We start from the raw sequence: 19,876 nt of genomic DNA, 5'->3' as shown, positions 1-19,876 counted from the left end.
GAAAGGAAATCTCTGACCAATATGATCCAGAAGAAAAAAAATATTTTGGACTATATAAAAATTGCAAAGCTGCGGACTTCCGGTGGCGCCACCTCTTCGCTGAGCTCCTAATTAAGGGGCTCCGTACTGAACATCGTAAAGCCAAGAAAAGCCGGCTTTAATCTCTTTCCCTGGATGAAAGGGAAAAGATAAGAGCAGCAGGGAAGTGTTGGTAGACCTCCCCAGGGGCTTTGTTTTTAATTAAGCAGAGCCCTGAAGGGTCGACGGTCCCATAAATATTCCTGCCATGCTCCGACTTCAGTGCGTGCCTGCAAAAGCAGGAAAAGAAGAAAGTGTCCATCTCTGCTAATTGTCTTATCTTTATGGATCTCTTTAAGCAGACGGAATGAGTGCGAGCGAACAATTACTGGATTGCAAGTATTTTTGATTTCCTGACTTCTACCTTTTAAAAAAGAGAAACTTTTTTTCTTTGTTTTAATTGACTCTTAAAGATGGCGCCTGAAAGGGAGTGAAAGTGACGAATGGAATTTCATACAGCCTGTGTAACTAAGAAGATAAGAAATGTTATGTGTGGATTTTAATGAAGTGAAGTGAGCTCTCCTATACTTAAAGGGGAAAAGAGAAGTTTCTAGACTTATATTTTGTGAATTTTAAAAACTGAAATGGCTACTAAACCACCTAAGACTGGGGGTAGAAGGGGTTCTGAACCAGCTTTAGAAGATCTGATTAAAGAGCAAGGGAAAGTGTCTGAAGAAAGGTTTAAGGAGATTATGGATAATAATGAGAAAATAAGAGAAGAAATAAAAGAGAATAATAAAAAAATAAGAGAAGATATCTTGATGGCTTTTCAAGGTTTGGCAAAAAGACTGGAGGTGGTGGAGGAGGTGCAAGAAATTGTTCAGTCAAATCAACAAATAGAAAATAGAATGGGGGGAATGCAAATCAAATTGGACAAAAATGAAGATCAAGTGGTGGTGATGCAGTATAGAATGATGGAAGGAGCTCTGAGAATTAGGGGCTTGAATGAGGAGAAAGGGGAAGATTTTAAAAAAATTTTATCAGAAGCTCTGGCTGAATTTATTGAACTTGATCCACAAGAGGTTGCTTATCAAATTGACAAAATTTATAGAGTTAATTCTTGGATTGCTAGGCAAAAGAAACTTCCTAGAGACATTGTGGTTTATTTTTTGAAAAGAACAGTGAGGAATCAAATTTTGCAAGTTGCTTTTCAGAAAAACTTGAAAATAGGAGAACAGGAGTTGAAGGTTTTGAAGAGATTCCTCCCAAGATGTTAAGGGATAGAAAGGACTTTACATTTTTTACACAAGAACTTAAGAAATACCAGATTCAATTTAGATGGGAGGTTCCAGTTGGTTTGACAGTGTATTATCAAGGAAGGAGATATCGTATTGACACAGTGCTTAAGGCCAAAGATTTTCTTTCTACAGTGCTGAAACTTGAAATAGAAATAATAGAAAAAAGAATTCAAGAGACTCAAATGGGTGTGGAAGCTGAGGTGATTCCAGTGATGTTACCATCTGAGGAACAACCACAAGAACAAAGACTGACGAGGGGAGCCCTTAAGCGTAAAGAAAAGGAGCAACAAACTCAAAGTAAAGTTCAGGATTCTGCTACAGAAGCGGTGGGAGGAGCATGGCCGAAGATACGGGAGGACGATCTTCAGTTGATTGCTCAAAAGCTTCAGCAGCCCAGTAATGGCAAATAAAATCTTGACTTGGAATGTCAATGGTTTGAATTCAACTCAGAAGAGAAATAGGACAATACTGGAAGAAAAAAGAAGTACCTACAATAGAAGAATGGATATTGAAGGTTGCCATTTTGGCTGAGATGGCGAAGATATCAGCCTTTTTGAAAGACAATACGCAAGAAAGATACTTAAAGGAATGGAAAAAATGGATTGACTATATTCAACGTAGATATCAGTCTAAGAGTTATCAGACTGTTTTTGAATGATTATGATGTATTATTCTTGATTGTTTTTGGGGGAAGTTAGGAATTGATGATTGTAGGGGTATAATCAAGTTGGGATGAAAATTTTTTAGCATATGTTTGTTTTATTTTTAACTATACCTTGTGCCCGTTCTGGGAAGTTGGGGGGGGGAGGGGGGTTGTGAAGGGAGGGGAGAGGAGGGGGGGAAAGGGGGAAAAATTTTGTAAAACTTTTTGAATAAAAATAAAAAATAAAAAATTGCAAAGCTGCTTCCCTTTTGAAAATAGCCCAAAACCATCTCCTAGTTAACACAAAAAAATAGTACTGTCAAGTTTAAAGGAGATGTTCTTTGTTGATTTATACATTTATTTCTTCAATTTATATGACTGCCATGCTGATGGTCTAAGACTAAAATTGACTGCCTAGTTTCTACAATTGGAGTGAGATGGGATGGAGGTGAGGTCATGAGAACGTGTCCTTTAAAAAGTCATGAATCTGTTGCTGAAACATGTGAGACATAAGTATGAATTCTGTGTCAGGAAGGCTAAATATCTAAGTATCCTTTCTATTGAAGAAAAATTAGGGACAGACATGGAAAGAAAAACTCAAATTTATTATTGGTTAAATTTGGAGACTCTTTTTCCTTCCCAGGGAGACTTAAGGTAGCTGATAATGGCATTCTGGGGACCCTCTTATAAGCCAGTAGCAAAAGGTCTATTGCTCTATCTCGGTGTATGTGTGTGTGTGTGAAAGGAAGGCATGGATACTGGCTATGTAGCCAACTTTAAAAACCGCTACAAAAATATATGCCACCAAATAAAGACTGAATGTACCAATTACCACATCAAACAAGAAAAAGACCTTCTGCGCACAGAATTCAATTTCTATAATTTTGTAAACAATAAACTTAAAGACTCGAGATCCATCCCACCCCTAAAAGGATCTAATGGTAAAGAATGTAATGATGAAACAGTTAAAGCAAACCTCTTTAACACATTCTTCAGCTCAGTCTTTGTTAACAGTAATGGCTCATACTCAACATTCCCCAGTCGTACCAACAATGATTACAACGATGTAACACAAATAGATTTCACAGAAGATAATGTTGAAAAGGCCCTACGCAGAGTGAAACCATCCCTGTCTATTGGATCTGATGGTCTATGTGCATACTTCTTAAAAAAGCTTTCCACTGTTATAGCAAAACCCCTAAGCATAATCTTTGAAAAATCTTTCAGGACCAGCTCTTTTCCCAAACTATGGTCACTAGCCACGGTCATCCCTGTCTTCAAAAAAGAAGACCCCAGCCTAGTTAAAAATTACAGACCAATTTCTTTATACTGCATCACCTGCAAAGTCATGGAATCAATCATCAACCAATCCATCACCCTCCACCTTGAAACAAACAACCTACTCTCTAACAAACAATTTGGTTTCAGAAAAAAATTATCCTAAAAAAATTAACTTACAACTTCTTCACTGCAAAAACGTATGGACTACAAATCTTGATCAGGGCAAAGCAATAGATGCAATTTACATAGACTTCTGTAAAGCTGTTGACTCAGTGGTATATGACAAACTTCTTCTAAAACTTAAATCCTAGGGCATTTCTGGACCCCTCCATAATTGGATAACAGCGTTCCTGTCAAACAGACAAGTGGTCAAAATAGGCAGTGCCCTATCAAATCCTTCTCCTGGCAATAGCAGTGTCCCCCAAGACAGCATTCTAGGACCAACACTCTTCATATTATACATTAACAACCTCTGTGACCATATTATAAGTAATTGTGTTCTCTTCGCCAATGATGTTAAACTATTTAACACTACCAACAATGCGGCTACTTTGTGTCAGAATGGTCAAAAATTTGGCAACTCCAAATCTCAACCAGCAAATGCTCTGTCTTACACATTGGAAAAAAGAATCAGAACACTAAATACAAGCTGGATGGACATGATTTTTGACCTCACCCTGTCAAAGACCTTGGAGTTTTCATATCAAACGATCTAAGTGCCAAAGCCTACTGCAACTACATCACAAAAAAGACTTTAAGAGTTGTAAACTTAATCTTGTGTAGCTTCTTCTCCAGAAAGATTACACTATTAACCAGAGGATACAAAACATTTGCTAGAACAATTCTCGAATACAGCTCGCCTGTCGTGAACCCACACCTCATTTCGGACATTAATACAATTGAGCGTGTCCAGAAATATTTTACAAGAAGAGTTCTCCACTCCTCTGATCACAACAAAATATCTTATGCCTCCAGACTTGAAATCCTGGGTTTAGAAAATTTAGAACTCCGCCGCCTTCGGCATGACCGGAGTATAACTCATAAAATCATCAGCTACAATGTCCTTCCTGTTGAAGATTACTTCAGCTTCAATTGCAACAATACATGAGCACACAATAGATTTAAACTTAATGTGAACCGCTCCAATCTGGATTGTAGAAAATATGACTTCAGTAACAGAGTTGTTAATGCCTGGAATGCAGTACCTGACTCTGTGGTCTCTTCCCAAAATCCCCAAAGCTTTAACCAAAGACTATCTACTGTTGACCTCACCCCATTCCTAAGAGGTCTGTAAGGGGCGTGCATAAGAGTACCAGCGTGCCTACCGTTTCTGTCCTAATGTTCCCTTTGAATCCAATTCATATGGTTATTTCATGCTTATACTTATATATAGTTGTGTTTGACAAATAAATAAATAAATAATAAATAAATAAATAATAACAATAACTTTGACCAGGTCTGGTCTCTCTAAAAGCATCCCAGGCTATGAACCTGCCCTTTCAGGGGACACTTTTCCCAAAGCAAGACAAGATGAATCTTCTTTCCCAATGGGACCAAAAAGATCTCCATCCAATCCTGAGTCAAATTCATCTGAGTCAGTCCAAACCTGGATTTGAGCCCTGGTCAACAGAATTGCCTTTTTCTCTGCTATTTTGGGCACAAGGAGCAAACCAACGTGAACCTCTTAGCAGCACAATCTCCAGCCCTTGTGAGTTTCTCACCAGTTTGATGGAGCTACTAAACTGTAGATGGTTCATAAAACGGAGCAGTGCTGAAGCCTCCCAAGCAGTTGAAGATGATGATCAGGTTTCTACTCCCCAGATTCAATTCTCATTGAAGGTCAACCACCTTGAGGACTGGGCTGAGCCCACTTGAAATGGGCCCACAGGCTTTGGAAAAACAGAAAACAAGACACCAAATTTCACCCACCTTGTTAAGCAACTTTAGCTGTGAAAGAATCTCTTGAATGATAGCAAGTCTCTGTCTTTCAAAAGTCCCAGAATCCCTTTGTTGGGATATTCCTTGGGGAGAACCAAAAAGATTTGGATGCCCAGATCTCCTGCTATCTCTCCATTTTGCTCCAAGTACAGTTTGGTCTCAGAAATTTATTTTATTTATTTATTTATTTATTTATTTATTTATTTATTTTGTCACAACATCATACAAAAAGATTATATAGTATATACACATATAAACATATATAGGAAGAAGAAAAGAAAAACAATAGGACAGGAACGGTAGGCACGTTTGTGCGCTTATGCACGCCCCTTATGGTCCTCTTAGGAATGGGGTGAGGTCAATAGTAGAAAGTTTTTGGTTAAAGCTATTAGGATTATGGGAAGAGACAACAGAGTCAGGTAAAGTATTCCAAGCACTGATGATTCTGTTGCAGAAGTCATATTTTCTGCAATCTAGATTAAAGCGGTTTACATTAAGTTTAAATCTATTGGTTGCCCTTGTATTATTGCAATTAAAGCTGAAGTAGTCTTTGACAGGAAGGACATTACAATAGATGATTCTGTGAGTTAAACTTAGGTCTTGTCAAGGCGACGGAGTTCCAAGTTTTCTAAGCCTAGGTTTTCAAGTCTGGTGGGATAAGGTATTTTGTTGTTTTCAGAGGAATGGAGAACTCTTCTTGTAAAATATTTCTGGACACGTTCAATTGTATTGATGTCAGAGATGTGGTGAGGGTTCCAAACAGGTGAGCTGTATTCTAGAATTGGTCTAGCAAATGTTTTATATGCTCTGGTTAGTAGTGTGGTGTTTTTGGAAAAGAAGCTACGCAAAATTAGGTTTACAACTCTTAGAGCTTTTTTTGCTATGTAGTTACAGTGGGCTTTGGCACTTAGATCATTTGACATGAAAACTCCAAGGTCTTTAACGGGATGGGGGTCGTCTGTAAGGTAATGTCCATCTAGTATGTACTTAGTTTTTGGGTTCTTTTTTCCTATATGTAAGACTGAGCATTTGCTGGTTGAAATTTGGAGCTGCCAATTTTTAGACCAAGCGGTTAGATGGTCAAGGTCGTTTTGAATGATAGAAGTGTTGTCTGTGGTGTTAAATAGTTTGACATCGTCAGCAAAGAGAACACAATTACTTGAGATATGGTCACAAAGATCATTAATGTATAGTATAAAGATTAACCCTTAGGACAAGAAAACTCAAAGGTCCAGGAACAGGATTAACGAGAAAAACAGGAAAACAAAACCCACGGCAATCAGAAACGCAAGGTCAAGCTGCAGGAGCTTCAAAGGGGAACTAAACATAAAAGGCTGAGATTCACACTTCCAAGCTGCTTGCAATCCAGGAATGCTCGAGTTGTGTCACTTCTGCTTCTTGCCTTCCTACAATAAAAGAATTCCACTTTCTGGCAGCTGCTTTTGAATCCATTTCTTCTCAGCTTCTGTGGCCATGTCCCAGCTGAGGAATGAACTCAGGAATTTTCTTCCAACAGAATGTTAATGATACAGGATGAATCATGGATACATGGATACATGCCATGCTTGACAAGGATATATGAGGGACAGTTTGGTCTAATGGCTAAGGCTAGAAAGCGAGAGGCTGTGAGTTCAAGTCCTGCCTTGCTCATAGAAGCCAATTGGGCGATTGTGGGCCAGTCACTCTCTCTCAGCCCAAATTACCTCACAGGGTTGTTCTTGTAGTGGGGAAAATGAACAAAACTAGTCCTTGGTACTCAGCCTGGGACCTTACTCCTCTTTTACTCTTCTGGAAAGGGTGCAATCTCCTAGGAGCCATATTTCAGGTAGCGCCCTGCATCCCAAATGTAGCACTAAGGAGGGAGGCAGGACTAGCCAAAATAAAAACTGGTGCATAGATTTACATTTTTGCACCTTGGTTAAAACTCCTCTTTTCCGTTAGAGGTTTGAGTTCTTGCCTTACAATTTTGAATCAGGATAGTTGAGGGCTATCTTACAAAAACTCTGGTGTCTTGGCTTCTCCAGGGAAGGGGGATCAAATGATGGGGGATGAGTTAGTGCATTTAGTGAACTCAAACAAGGGATCAAGGATCTGGAAGTCCTACAAGATTGGGCTGCTCTTCCCATAAACGTTTCTTTGAGCAGTCAAACTTTCCCTTTTAAAGCAGCGAGATATTTATATCAAATAACCATGACAAAAATAAGATTAAGGGGCTTCCAGTGGTGACATCATACCATGGCAGTTCAGAAGGACAGAGCTCTGTTCTCTGTGCCGGATTTCTAGTGATCGGGGGCTGTGAGAGGCAAAGTTTTGTCCTGGAGGGACAATCAATAGAAGGAGGAAGTCTCAGAGGCAGCGAGGAAAGGTGCAGTTTCCAGCTGTGCTAGGAAGAGAACCTCCAACCTGACATGGAAGAAGCCTGCCTTAATGGCAGACCTGGAGGTGTGACATGCCGGCCAAAGAAAAGGGAAGCGAGGAGAGAAGACAGTATAGCAGGCATAACATGAGCAGTGGATTTAGCCGAGCTTGGAAGACCGGCGAAGAAGCAACCGGAGAAGCGATTAAAGATACTGAATGAGTCTCCAATAGAGAAAAACTATTCTGAATAATTGGCGGCATTCTGACATCGGGAGCAGTAGAGTGAGCAGAAGAGCAGAAGAGCAGAAGAGAACAGTAAACAGTTAAAAAGCGAAAGGAATGGCGTTTCACTCCTTGAGATAAATAAGGAGTGAAATAAGGAGTGAAATAAGGAACTGTATTTCAAAATTCAGAAACTTGTACTCCAACGGAGAAACAAAAAGCTTACAGTCGAGAAGGAAAGATTATGAGAGAGTGACTGTGCAGACAGAGAGCGACTGACATTGTAAGACAGAAGCTGATGCAACAGTGAAAATAACGGGATTAAAAATATGCAAACATTCACATACCCCCTTCCTTTTCTCCCCCCTTTTCAATATTTATAGCTTAACATTCTCCCACTTGATATGTTTATAATATTATTTAGTACTCTTAGAGCTGGCTATAGATAATAAATTTAGTTTTTAGAAATATATGACAAAAATATATCTATTTAAGAAACTTAGTTAATAGATAATATAGAGTTGTGCTGATAGCTATATAAATACTTAATCATATTTTTTTGTACCCAATACCAACTGTATGTGTTGTATTTATTAACTTTATTAACTTTATCAACTAGATTTATTAATAACTTGATTTTCTCAATTAGATTAATGAGTATTTATTGTATTTATTCTATCTATTGTACCTAATATCCAATAGTTAACATTTATTATTTTTATCTTTACTATTTTTATTATCAACTAATACTACTTATTGACACATAATAGTAAAATTGATATTGATTTATAGAGATAGAACTATATTGATTAAAAGGGAATTAGTTTAATTCACAGGAAAGTATAATATATATCAATACAAACTAGATTAATAAAAATTGGATGGTAATTTGGGAGAATATATATAAAATCCTAGGTGAACAGCATAAAATTATAAGAGAAATGAACACTATTACAACCCTGAAAACTGGAAAGAAGGCCACACCATTAGTCTCAATACTGACTGCTTCTCCATCGAACCAAAAATTAATTGAAGGAATGTTAAAATTGAAATGCCACTCCAAATATGCAGGCGATGCAAGCTACCCTGATGACAATACAAGAAACGATGGTAAAACTCCAGGAAAATATGACAAAAAATCATGGAGAAATTAAATTAGATTTAAAATTAGAAGTGGGAGAGATGAAGACAGAGTTACACAAATTGGGCGATAGAATGGGCGCAATTCAAGAAGCGATCCAGAAAAAAGAGGAGAGAATAAAAACAATTGAAAATAGAACAGCAAACTGAGAAAAATCTAGAAATGGTAGATCGGAAAATATCGGGGATGAATAAGAATTAGGAGAATCATTGATACATTTGGAGATGGATCGGGCTTTCTTTTTTCTGAGGTTCCAAAATGTCATGGAGACAAAAGAAGAGGATCTAGGGATATTGATGGCAGGCTTAATTGCAGATGCACTGCAAAGGAACAAGCGAGAGATTATAAACAAATTGGATGATGTATACAGGGTCTATACGAGTTATGCTAGACTCCACAAACTCCCTACGGAAGGTCACATAAGATTCGCCCACAAGAAAGTGAGAGATATGATATACAAGATATACAAGAGGAACCGATGACTTATAGATGACGTGGACAGGTTGGACAGGTTGCTGGGGAGGTTACATGCAACTACATGTTTACTGGACCCGTGTCCTTCCTGGTTAGTGCTGACTGCTCAGGAAGTGACACGAGGCTGGCTCCAGGGGATTATAAATGCTTCTTTGGTGGAAGGGGTTTTCCCCGCCGCCTTGAAAGAGGCGGTGGTGAGACCTCTCCTCAAGAAGCCTTCCCTGGACCCAGCTATTTTGGGAAATTATCTTCCAGTCTCCAACCTTCGCTTTGTGGCGAAGGTTGTAGAGAGTGTGGTTGCATGGCAGCTCCCCCGGCACCTGGAGGAAGCTGTCTATCTAGACCCGTTCCAGTCCAGCTTCCGACCCGGTTATAGCACGGAGACGGCTTTGGTCGCGTTGATGGATGACCTCTGGAGGGCCAGGGACAGGGGTTGCTCCTCTGCCTTGGTCCTATTAGATCTCTCAGCGGCTTTTGATACCATCGACCATGGTATCCTGCTGCGCCGGTTGGAGGGATTAGGAGTGGGGGGCACCGTTTATCGGTGGTTCTCCTCCTATCTCTCTGACCGGTCGCAGACAGTGTTGACAGGGGGGCAGAGGTCGTCCTCGAGGTGCCTCACTTATGGGGTGCCTCAGGGGTCGATTCTCTCGCCTACCCTGTTCAACATCTATATGAAGCCACTGGGCGAGGTCATCAGTGGTTTCGGGGTGAGTTATCATCTGTACGCTGATGATACTCAGCTGTACTTTTCCACCCTGGACCACCCCAACGAAGCGGTCGAAGTGCTGTCCCGGTGCTTGGAAGCTGTTCGGGTCTGGATGGGGAGAAACAGACTCAAGCTCAATCCCTCCAAGACGGAGTGGCTGTGGATGCCGGCACCCCGGTACAGTCAGCTGCACCCGCAGCTGACTGTCGGGGGCGAGTTAGTGGCCCCAAAGGAGGTGGTTCGCAACTTGGGCGTCCTCCTGGATGGACGGCTGTCCTTTGATGAACATCTGGCGGCCGTCTCCAGGAGGGCCTTTTACCAAGTTCGCTTGGTCCACCAGTTGCGTCCCTTCCTTGACCGGGATGCCTTATGCACAGTCACTCACGCTCTGGTTACGTCTAGGTTGGATTACTGCAATGCTCTCTACATGGGGTTGCCCTTGAGGTGCACCCGGAGGCTACAGTTAGTCCAGAATGCGGCTGCGCGAGTAGTAACGGGAGCCGCTCGTGGCTCCCACGTAACATCACTACTCCGTAGTCTGCACTGGCTTCCTGTGGTTTTTCGGGTGCGCTTCAAGATTTTGGTTACCATCTTTAAAGCACTCCATGGCTTAGGACCCGGGTACTTACGAGACCGCCTGCTGTTACCTTTTGCCTCCCACCGACCCGTACGCTCTCACAGAGAGGGTCTCCTCAGGGTGCCATCCGCCAAACAGTGTCGGCTGGCGGCCCCCAGGAGTAGGGCCTTCTCTGTGGGGGCAGCGACGCTCTGGAATGAACTTCCCCCTGGCCTACGTCAAGTGCCTGATCTTCGGACCTTCCGTCGTGAGCTCAAAACACACTTATTTATTCAAGTGGGACTGGCATAATAGTGTTGAATTTTAAATTTGGGGTTTTGTTAATATTTTAAAATTTTAAAATCTAAATTTTTAATTATCAGCCTTTTATAATTTGCTATGTTTTAAATGTTGTTTTAATTGTATATATCTTGTGTTTTATCTTTGGCTGTACACCGCCCTGAGTCCTTCGGGAGAAGGGCGGTATAAAAATTTAATAAATAAATAAATAAATAAATAAATAAATAAATAAATAAATAAATAAATAAAAAGAAATTATTACACTGAAACAAATCCCTAGGAAGGTCTGTGACCAATGGAATGAATACCATTTTTTAATGACCCAATTAAATAAAAGGAATATACGGTTCCGATGAATTACCCCAGAGGGAATGTTAGTCTCCTGGAATGATAAAAAAATTGAAGTTGATAGTATGGAGAAAGCTGAAGAACTGTATGAACAGCTAACTGGCTCAAAGGAAGAATATAGTAGTAGGGAGGAATTGGAATCAGCCAGCCAAGATAAACAGCAGCAGGAGATACAAGAGAAAGACCAAGAGGATAAAAGAAAAGAGGAGAAAGATCATCAAGGAGAAGAGGGAGTAAGAACAAGAACCCAAGGAAGGCAACAAGTGACACATAATTAAGAATGGAAGAGGAACTGAAATTTATATCATTAAATGTGAATGGTTTAAATTCACCATCGAAAAGAAGACAAGTATTTTCTAAATTAGTTAAATAACAAGTAGATATTGTGTGCCTTCAGGAGGCACATCCAAAAACAAGAAGAAAAATATTTACAATATAACAAATTGGGGAAACTTTATTCAACATTGGCAGAAGAAAAAAAAGAGGGTGGTGGTATACATCAAAGTGGGGATAATAGCTGAACAAATATATACAGATACAAGAGGTAGAATGTTGATAATTGAAATAGTAATGGATCAAAAAATATTTTGCTAGTTGTGATATATGTGCCCAATAAGAATCAAGTGGACTTTTATAAAAATGTGTATGATAAGATAATAGAGATAGGGAACGACAATGTTTGTTTGATCGGTGATTATAATGCAATAGTGGACATTTAAAAAAATTATGTAAATAGCCAAAAAACAAAAATAAAAAGGAATACCTTACCCAAAGTTGTTTTTTTTTTTGACATGGCAGAAGAATTAAATCTATTCGACATCTGGAGATTTCGTAACCCAGAAGAGTCAAAATTTACTTTCTATTCCAACCCCCCATAGATCCTGGTCGAGAATTGATATGGCCTGGATATATGGAGATTTAGTTAAAGATATTGCAACTGTACAGATTATGCCAAACACCTGGGCCAATCATAATCCTCTCAAAATAATATGGAAAGGACAAAAAAGAAAGAAAGACAGTTGGATATTGAATCCACAAATTTTAAAAGAAAAGAATATATTCAAAAGATTCTAAAAGAATTGGAGTTATTTTTTAGAGACAACAAAAAACACCACACCTCATTACAAAATGAGGCCGGGATAGCTCAGGCAATAGAGAAGCCTGTTATTAGAACACAAAGCCTGCAATTACTGCAGGTTCGAGCCCGGCCGAAGGTTGACTCAGCCTTCCACCCTTTATAAGGTAGGTAAAATGAGGACCCAGATTGTTGGGGGGGCAATAAGTTGACTTTGTAAAAAATATACAAATAGAATGAGACTATTGCCTTATACATTGTAAGCCGCCCTGAGTCTTCGGAGAAGGGCGGGGTATAAATGTAAACAAAAACAAAAACAAAATCTCTGGGACACTATGAAAGCATATTTAAGGGGGATTACAATAACATATATTGCAAAAAGAAATAAAGATAAATGGAGACAACATAACATTTTGTCCAAGGAAATTCAAAAATTAGAAAATCAACTACAAACAGATCCAGGGGATGAACAAATTAAAAAAAATGGCCCTAGTCAAGCATAAATTGAATATTTTGGACCAAAAAGAATTGGCAAGAAACATAAAATTTGCAAAACAGAATTACTTTGAACATGCAAATAAGCCAGGGAGGTGGCTGGATTATCAATTAAAAAAGGAGAGAGAAAAAAGAATAATACACCAACCACAAGATGAAAATAGAATTGTGGAAAGTAATATGGAGAAGAAAAAAGAAATCACACAAGAATTCTTTGAGAGGCTTTATAGACAGGAAGAGACAGATCAAGGGAAAACAAGTTGAAGGAAGGAACTGGGTTTTCACTGAGGGAAGAAGAAAGGGAAATATTGAATAAGGAAATAACATTATTAGGAATTAAACAAGCAATTCAGAAACAAAAAAGTAATAAGGCCCCAGGACCAGATGGGTTGCCAGGGGAAATTTATAAACATTTAGGAGACTCGATAGAATTATTATTATTGGAAGTATGTAACGAAGCCCTGAGGGAAGCAAAGTCATCAGAATCATGGAAAGAGGCATATATTACCTTGATCCCCCAAAAAGGCACAGATAACAAACAAATCAAGAATTATAGACCAATCTCACTCTTAAATTCAGACTACAAAATATTTATGAACATTATGGCAGAACAGATAAAGAAAATACTGAATGATAAAATACACACAGACCGAAATGGATTCCTTCCTATGAGACAAATTAGAAACAATACCAGAACAGTACCGTATATACTCGAATATAAGCCGATCCGAGTATAAGCCGAGGTCCCCAATTTTACCCCAAAAAACTGGGGTAAACTGGGGACTCGAGTATAAGCCGAGGGAGGGAAATGAGGCAGCTACCGGTCAGGGAAAGCCTCCCTCCCTCAGCCGAGAAGGCTGGCGGCTCCCCGCCCGCCTCTCACTGCACCGCAGGGCTTCCCGCTAATGCAAAAGCCCGCCAAGTTTGCACCATCCGTATAATGTGAAAAAAGAAGAAAAAAACTCGAGATAAGCCGTATATACTCGAGTATAAGCCGAGGGGACGTTTTCAGCACAAAACGTGCTGAAAACTCGGCTTATACCGAGTATATACGGTAATTAATATATTGAATATTATGAGGCGCATCCTGAAAGACAAGTAGCCCTTGTCTTCCTGGATGCACAAAAGCCTTCAATAATGTAAATTGGGAATTTATGATTCAACAAATTAAAGCTATGAAATTGAGATAAATTTGAAAAGTTGATTGAATCGATCTATTCCATGCAAAAGGCAAGGGTAATAATAAATGGGAGACTACAAATTTATTTAAGATAACGAAAGGAGTTAGGCAGGGCTGTCCTCTGTCACCTCTGCATTTTATCCTGACCCTTGAGATATTATTACAGAGAATTAGACAGAAAATGGAAATAAAAGGAACCAAAATTAAACAGGAAGAATTTAAAGTGCAGGCATTTGCACATGATATAGTATTTGCTATAGAAGACCCATTGGAATCCGGACTGATACTACTGCAAGAGATAGAGAAATATTGTGTGTGGGGGTCGCAGGCCTTAAAATTAACAAAAAAAAAAACTCGAGTATAAGCCGTATATACTCGAGTATAAGCCGAGGGGACGTTTTTCAGCACAAAAAACGTGCTGAAAAACTCGGCTTATACTCGAGTATATACGGTAATTAATATATTGGAATATTATGAGGCGCATCCTGAAAGACAAGTAGCCCTTGTCTTCCTGGATGCACAAAAAGCCTTCAATAATGTAAATTGGGAATTTATGATTCAACAAATTAAAGCTATGAAATTCGGAGATAAATTTGAAAAGTTGATTGAATCGATCTATTCCATGCAAAAGGCAAGGGTAATAATAAATGGGGAGACTACAAATTTATTTAAGATAACGAAAGGAGTTAGGCAGGGCTGTCCTCTGTCACCTCTGCATTTTATCCTGACCCTTGAGATATTATTACAGAGAATTAGACAGAAAATGGAAATAAAAGGAACCAAAATTAAACAGGAAGAATTTAAAGTGCAGGCATTTGCACATGATATAGTATTTGCTATAGAAGACCCATTGGAATCCGGACTGATACTACTGCAAGAGATAGAGAAATATTGTGTGTGGGGGTCGCAGGCCTTAAAATTAACAAAGAAAAAACTAAAATGTTAGTTAAGAATTTAACGGAAAAACAGAAAGGAGAACTTGAGGAAAGAATGGGACTTCAAATTGTAAAAAAAGTGAAATTTTTAGGTATTTGGTTAAGAGCAAGATGTTCAGTATTAAAAAGGATAATTATATGAAATTAACACAACAAATAGGGAAAGATTTGGAAAGACGGGGAAAATTACAGTTGTCACTATTAGGGAAAATTGCAGCAATTAAAATGAATATTTTGCCAAAATTGCTTTATTTATTCCAAACGATTCCTATAAAATTAGATAACAATTTCTTTAAAGACTTAAAAAAAATGATTATGAAGTTCGTATGGGCAGAAAAAAGGCGAGGATAAAATTAACTTCACTTCAAGATAGAAGAAGCAGAGGTGGCTTTGGACTCCCTGTGTGGGAAACCTATTACAAGGTAGCAAGTTTGGTTTGGGTTAGGGAATGGATTAATTTAAAGAGTAGGAAAATTTTAATACTAAAAGGACATGATCTTCAGATGGGGTAGCATGCCTTCATATGGATCACCAGGAATAAGAAACATTCACCTTCATATTTTTATAGACATACACTGCACTGATACAGACTTGGGAGGGAATTAGGAAGAAGCATTATCTCAAAATACCAGGCTGGTTATCTACTATGGAGGCAATGATCTACACATTAGATATTGGTAAAATGGTAAAATACAATGAAATTTTGGATAATGAAGGAAGGAAGATTAAAATCTAACCAAGAATTAAGGGAACAGAGAATAATCATAGATTGGTGGCTGTATCTTCAATTGCAAATCAGATACAAAAAAGATTTAGAGGAATTTAGAATTGAACCGAAATTACACAAATTATTATCTAAAATATATAATTATTTATTAAATTTTGATTTAGAAGAAGAAATTGTAAAGGGATCAATGATAGCATGGGCTAAAAATATTGGGCACAACATTGAGTTAGAAGATTGGGGAAAAAATTGGGAGAAAAACTATACATTAAGAAAATCTGCCACATATAAAGAAAACTAATATAAAATGTTCTATCGGTGGCATTTAGCCCCAACAAGACTCACAAAAATGTACCCTAACCTAAAACCTAATTGCTGGAAATGCAAACAAGTACAAGGTACCTACTTCCATGTATAGTGGCTTTGCCCAGAAGTCAAAATTTTTTGGATTAAAATACAAAAATGGCTAAAAGAAAGCACACACTTTAAAACAGAATTGAAACCTGAACTGTTTCTTCTGGGGATTACCCTAAAAGGATTAAATATTTGATTATTCACATAACCACAGCAGCAAGAATTGTACTTGCACAAGCCTGGAAAATATCCACTATACCAACAAACTGTGCAATAATCCGGAAAATTTTTGAATGTGCAGAAATGGACAAACTTACTTTAGAATTAAATAATAAGGAAGACTTGGAATACTATTTAACTTGGGAAAATTGGAATGTATAGAATAAAATAAGATACAAAATATGTTTAAATATGTTGATTAAGTAGGAATATTTGGGAATAGATATACAAAGTTAAGAATTATGTACTGTCAGTTTTAGATCCTCCTTTATTTTCTTTTTCCTGTTTGTATTCCTTAATCAATTGTTAAAAACTTCCAAGATTGTCCAAATTTCCAATTTTAATTAAAAGTCCTATTTTTCTTTATTTGTTTAAAGGCTCTAGACTTCAATTCCAAACCAAATTCTTGTCAGGTTTCTGGGTACTGTTTCCGTTTCTTTTTTCCAGTTTTGTTTACAGTCCGTTTCAATTTAGCCCAGTGGTTCTCAACCTTTATAGTGCTGTGACCCCTTTACATGGGGCTCCCCTTGAAGAGCATCCGGAGGCTTCAGTTGGTTCAGACTGCAGCTGCGCGGGTGATAGAGGGAGCCCCTCGTGGCTCCCATGTGACACCACTTCTGCGCAGACTGCACCGGCTACCTGTGGTCTTCCGGGTGTGCTTCAAGATTTTGGTTACCATCTTTAAAGCGCTCCATGGCATAGGGCCGGGTTATTTACGGGACCGCCTACTGCCACCGATTGCCTCCCACCGACCCGTATGCTCTCACAGAGAGGGACTCCTTAGGGTGCCGTCTGCCAGGCAGTGCCGACTGGCGACACTCAGAGGAAGGGCTTTCTCTGTGGGGGCCCCCACCCTCTGGAACAAGCTTCCCCCAGGACTTCGCCAACTTCCTGACCTTCGAACCTTCCGCCGCGAGCTTAAGACACATCTATTTATTTGTGCGGGGCTGGCCTAGAGTTTAGTTTTAAAGTTAGTTTTAAATGGGGTTTTGTATTATTTTAACGATAGTTTTAAATTCGGCCTAATGTAATAAGTTTTTTAAATGTTGTTTTAACTTGTATTTATTCTTATGTTTTATAAGGCTGTGAACCGCCCTGAGTCCTTCGGGAGATAGGGCGGTATAAAAATTTGAATAATAAATAAATAAATAAAAAAATACAATTCCCCACGATGTGGCGACCCCTTTAATACAATTCCCCACGATGTGGCGACCCCAACCAAAAAATTATTTTCGTTTTGAATTTATTGCGCCTGAAGCCATATTGGCTAGCTATTTGAACTGCTTGCGATTGCCTTGAAGACGGAGGCATTAAAGCAGAGACTCCTCCCCTATTAAGTTTATCGTGCCTGAAGCCAGATTAGGCTAGCGATTGGGAGTGATTGCAGCTGGCTTGAGAGGGAGACATCAGAGCAAAGATATCTCTCTTTTTTAATTCATCGCGCCTGAAGCCGAATTTGGCTAGCGATTTGAAGAGTCTGCAGCTGGCTTGTGGAGTCAACCATTGGAGCGCGATTCTTTGACTCGCAAGTATACTTCCTGTTGTGACCCAGGTTCCTGGACCCAGACTCCTGGACTCGGATGATTCAGAAAGTGAGGGAGAAGACCTGGCAAGCCCTGCTTCTCTTGAGCCCTCTCCCTCCCTGACACCCACTCAAAGGGAGGAGGAGGGGCCGGCAAGGCCTGATTCTCTGGAGCCTTCTTCTGATTTGGCAACGCCCCAAGAACAGTTTTGGAGTGATGCAAGGCTGCGGAGGCGTGACCGGCGCGCGCAGCAGAAACAGCGTTGGGAGGAAGCCAAGTCATGATTGTCATGCAGTGACATCTGCAGAGACTATAAATAGGAGGCGGGACTTCCTGGTTTTTTGTCTTGGACAAAGCAATGAATGTATCAATGGAGGGAAGAATATATTCGTGAGTAATTCTGGCCTTATCTATAATTTCCTCGTTATCTCCAGAAACTTGGCAGGCCCGTGGGTAGGCGTGGCCAGGACATGTATCTATGTAAATAAAAGGAAAAAGGAGGCCTCTGACGGACTCTTTGCTGGGAGTATTGGGGAAGGAAACAGAACATTTTGTCCAAGACCTGACTAAAACATCTTCCACCAAAGATGGACCAGCAGCAGGTACAGCAGCAGTTACAGCAGCTACAAGCGGCTAATCAACAGCTCCAGCAGCAAGTGGCTCACTTAGCAGGCCAACTTGCTGCCGGGAATGTGCCTGCAGCCCCCCCATCCTCCCAATCCTCCTCCTTGTCGCAAGTGCCCGATAACCATGCCGGATAAGTTTTCTGGGCAGCCTGAGATGTTCCCGACCTTCTTGGGACAGTGCCAGCTCTACATGGCTATGAGGCCAGAGGATTTCCCAGATGACCGGGCTAAGGTGGCCTTCGTGATTAACCTTCTTTCCGGCTCGGCTGCTCGATGGGCCACGCCCCTCTTGCTCCAGGACAGCCCCCTGCTGGCGGACCAACAGCGTTTTTGGCAGCACCTACGCACCATGTATGAGGACCCCGTTCGAATGCTGACGGCAACCAGGCGCCTTAAGGAACTCCGTCAAGGAAACGCCCCTGCAGGAGTACATCGCGAATTCGTCTTTTGTGCCAGGACTCTGACTGGAATGATGCAGCGCTGGTGACGTTCAGGAGGGACTCTCAGAGGAATTGCAAGACGAGCTGGCCCGGGTGGAGGCGCCGCGGACCCTCGACAACTTGGTGCCCCTTTGTCTCCGCCTCGATGCCCGTCTGCAACGGCGACCGTCCCGTCACACCCCCCGGGACCCGCCGTTGACATCTGCACCCCCACTCCCTGCACCACCAGCTCCCCGGGTCGCCCCATGTTTTGTAACCGCTGCAGAAGAGCCCATGGAGTTGGGAGCAGCCAGACCTCGCCTGACAGCCCAGGAGCGGAACCGGAGGCGCCAAGGGGGATTGTGCCTGTACTGTGGGGAGCCCGGCCACTTCGCCGCTTCTTGCCCCAGAAAGCGAAGTGGGGCACGCCTGCCGGTCCCCGAATCAAAGCGTGACCAATCGGGAAACGGAGCAGGCCCGACCTCGGGGAAACCCTAGGTCGGGCACGTACTAAGCCCCCACTGGACGTTGAGGAAGTAGACTCTAGGCCCCCTCGGCATCTGATTCTGGACACACGGATATGGTTGGGGAACCAGTTGGATGGGCTCCAGGCGCATGCGCTGGTGGACTCAGGGGCCACGACAAACTTTATGGACCAGGCCTTTGTGACCCAGTTTGCGGTCCCCGTGGTTCCGGTGGACCCTCCGATGCGGGTTGAGACAATTGATGGACGAGAACTGGTGTCCGGCCCCATTAAATTTGCCACCCAGCCTTTGCGCCTGGCTATTGGGGACCATGAGGAGGCGATCCAGTTTTATGTCACGGCGGACCTTCATTTTCCCTTGGTCCTTGGGTTGGCCTGGCTTCGGACCCACGATCCTCAGGTGGCCTGGTCGCGAACCATCTCTTTCCCGAGTCTGCAGTGCGTCGACCACATCCGCCACACCTGTGCCGGCCAGAACGCCCCCACCGCTGCCATCACCTTGCCTCCTGAGCTGGCGGACTTCGCGGACGTGTTCAGCGAGAAGGAGGCGGACCGA

Source organism: Ahaetulla prasina, chromosome 11 (assembly GCF_028640845.1).
Source record: "Ahaetulla prasina isolate Xishuangbanna chromosome 11, ASM2864084v1, whole genome shotgun sequence".
Classification (NCBI taxonomy): domain Eukaryota; kingdom Metazoa; phylum Chordata; class Lepidosauria; order Squamata; family Colubridae; genus Ahaetulla; species Ahaetulla prasina.
This window is presented reverse-complemented; position numbering follows the sequence as displayed.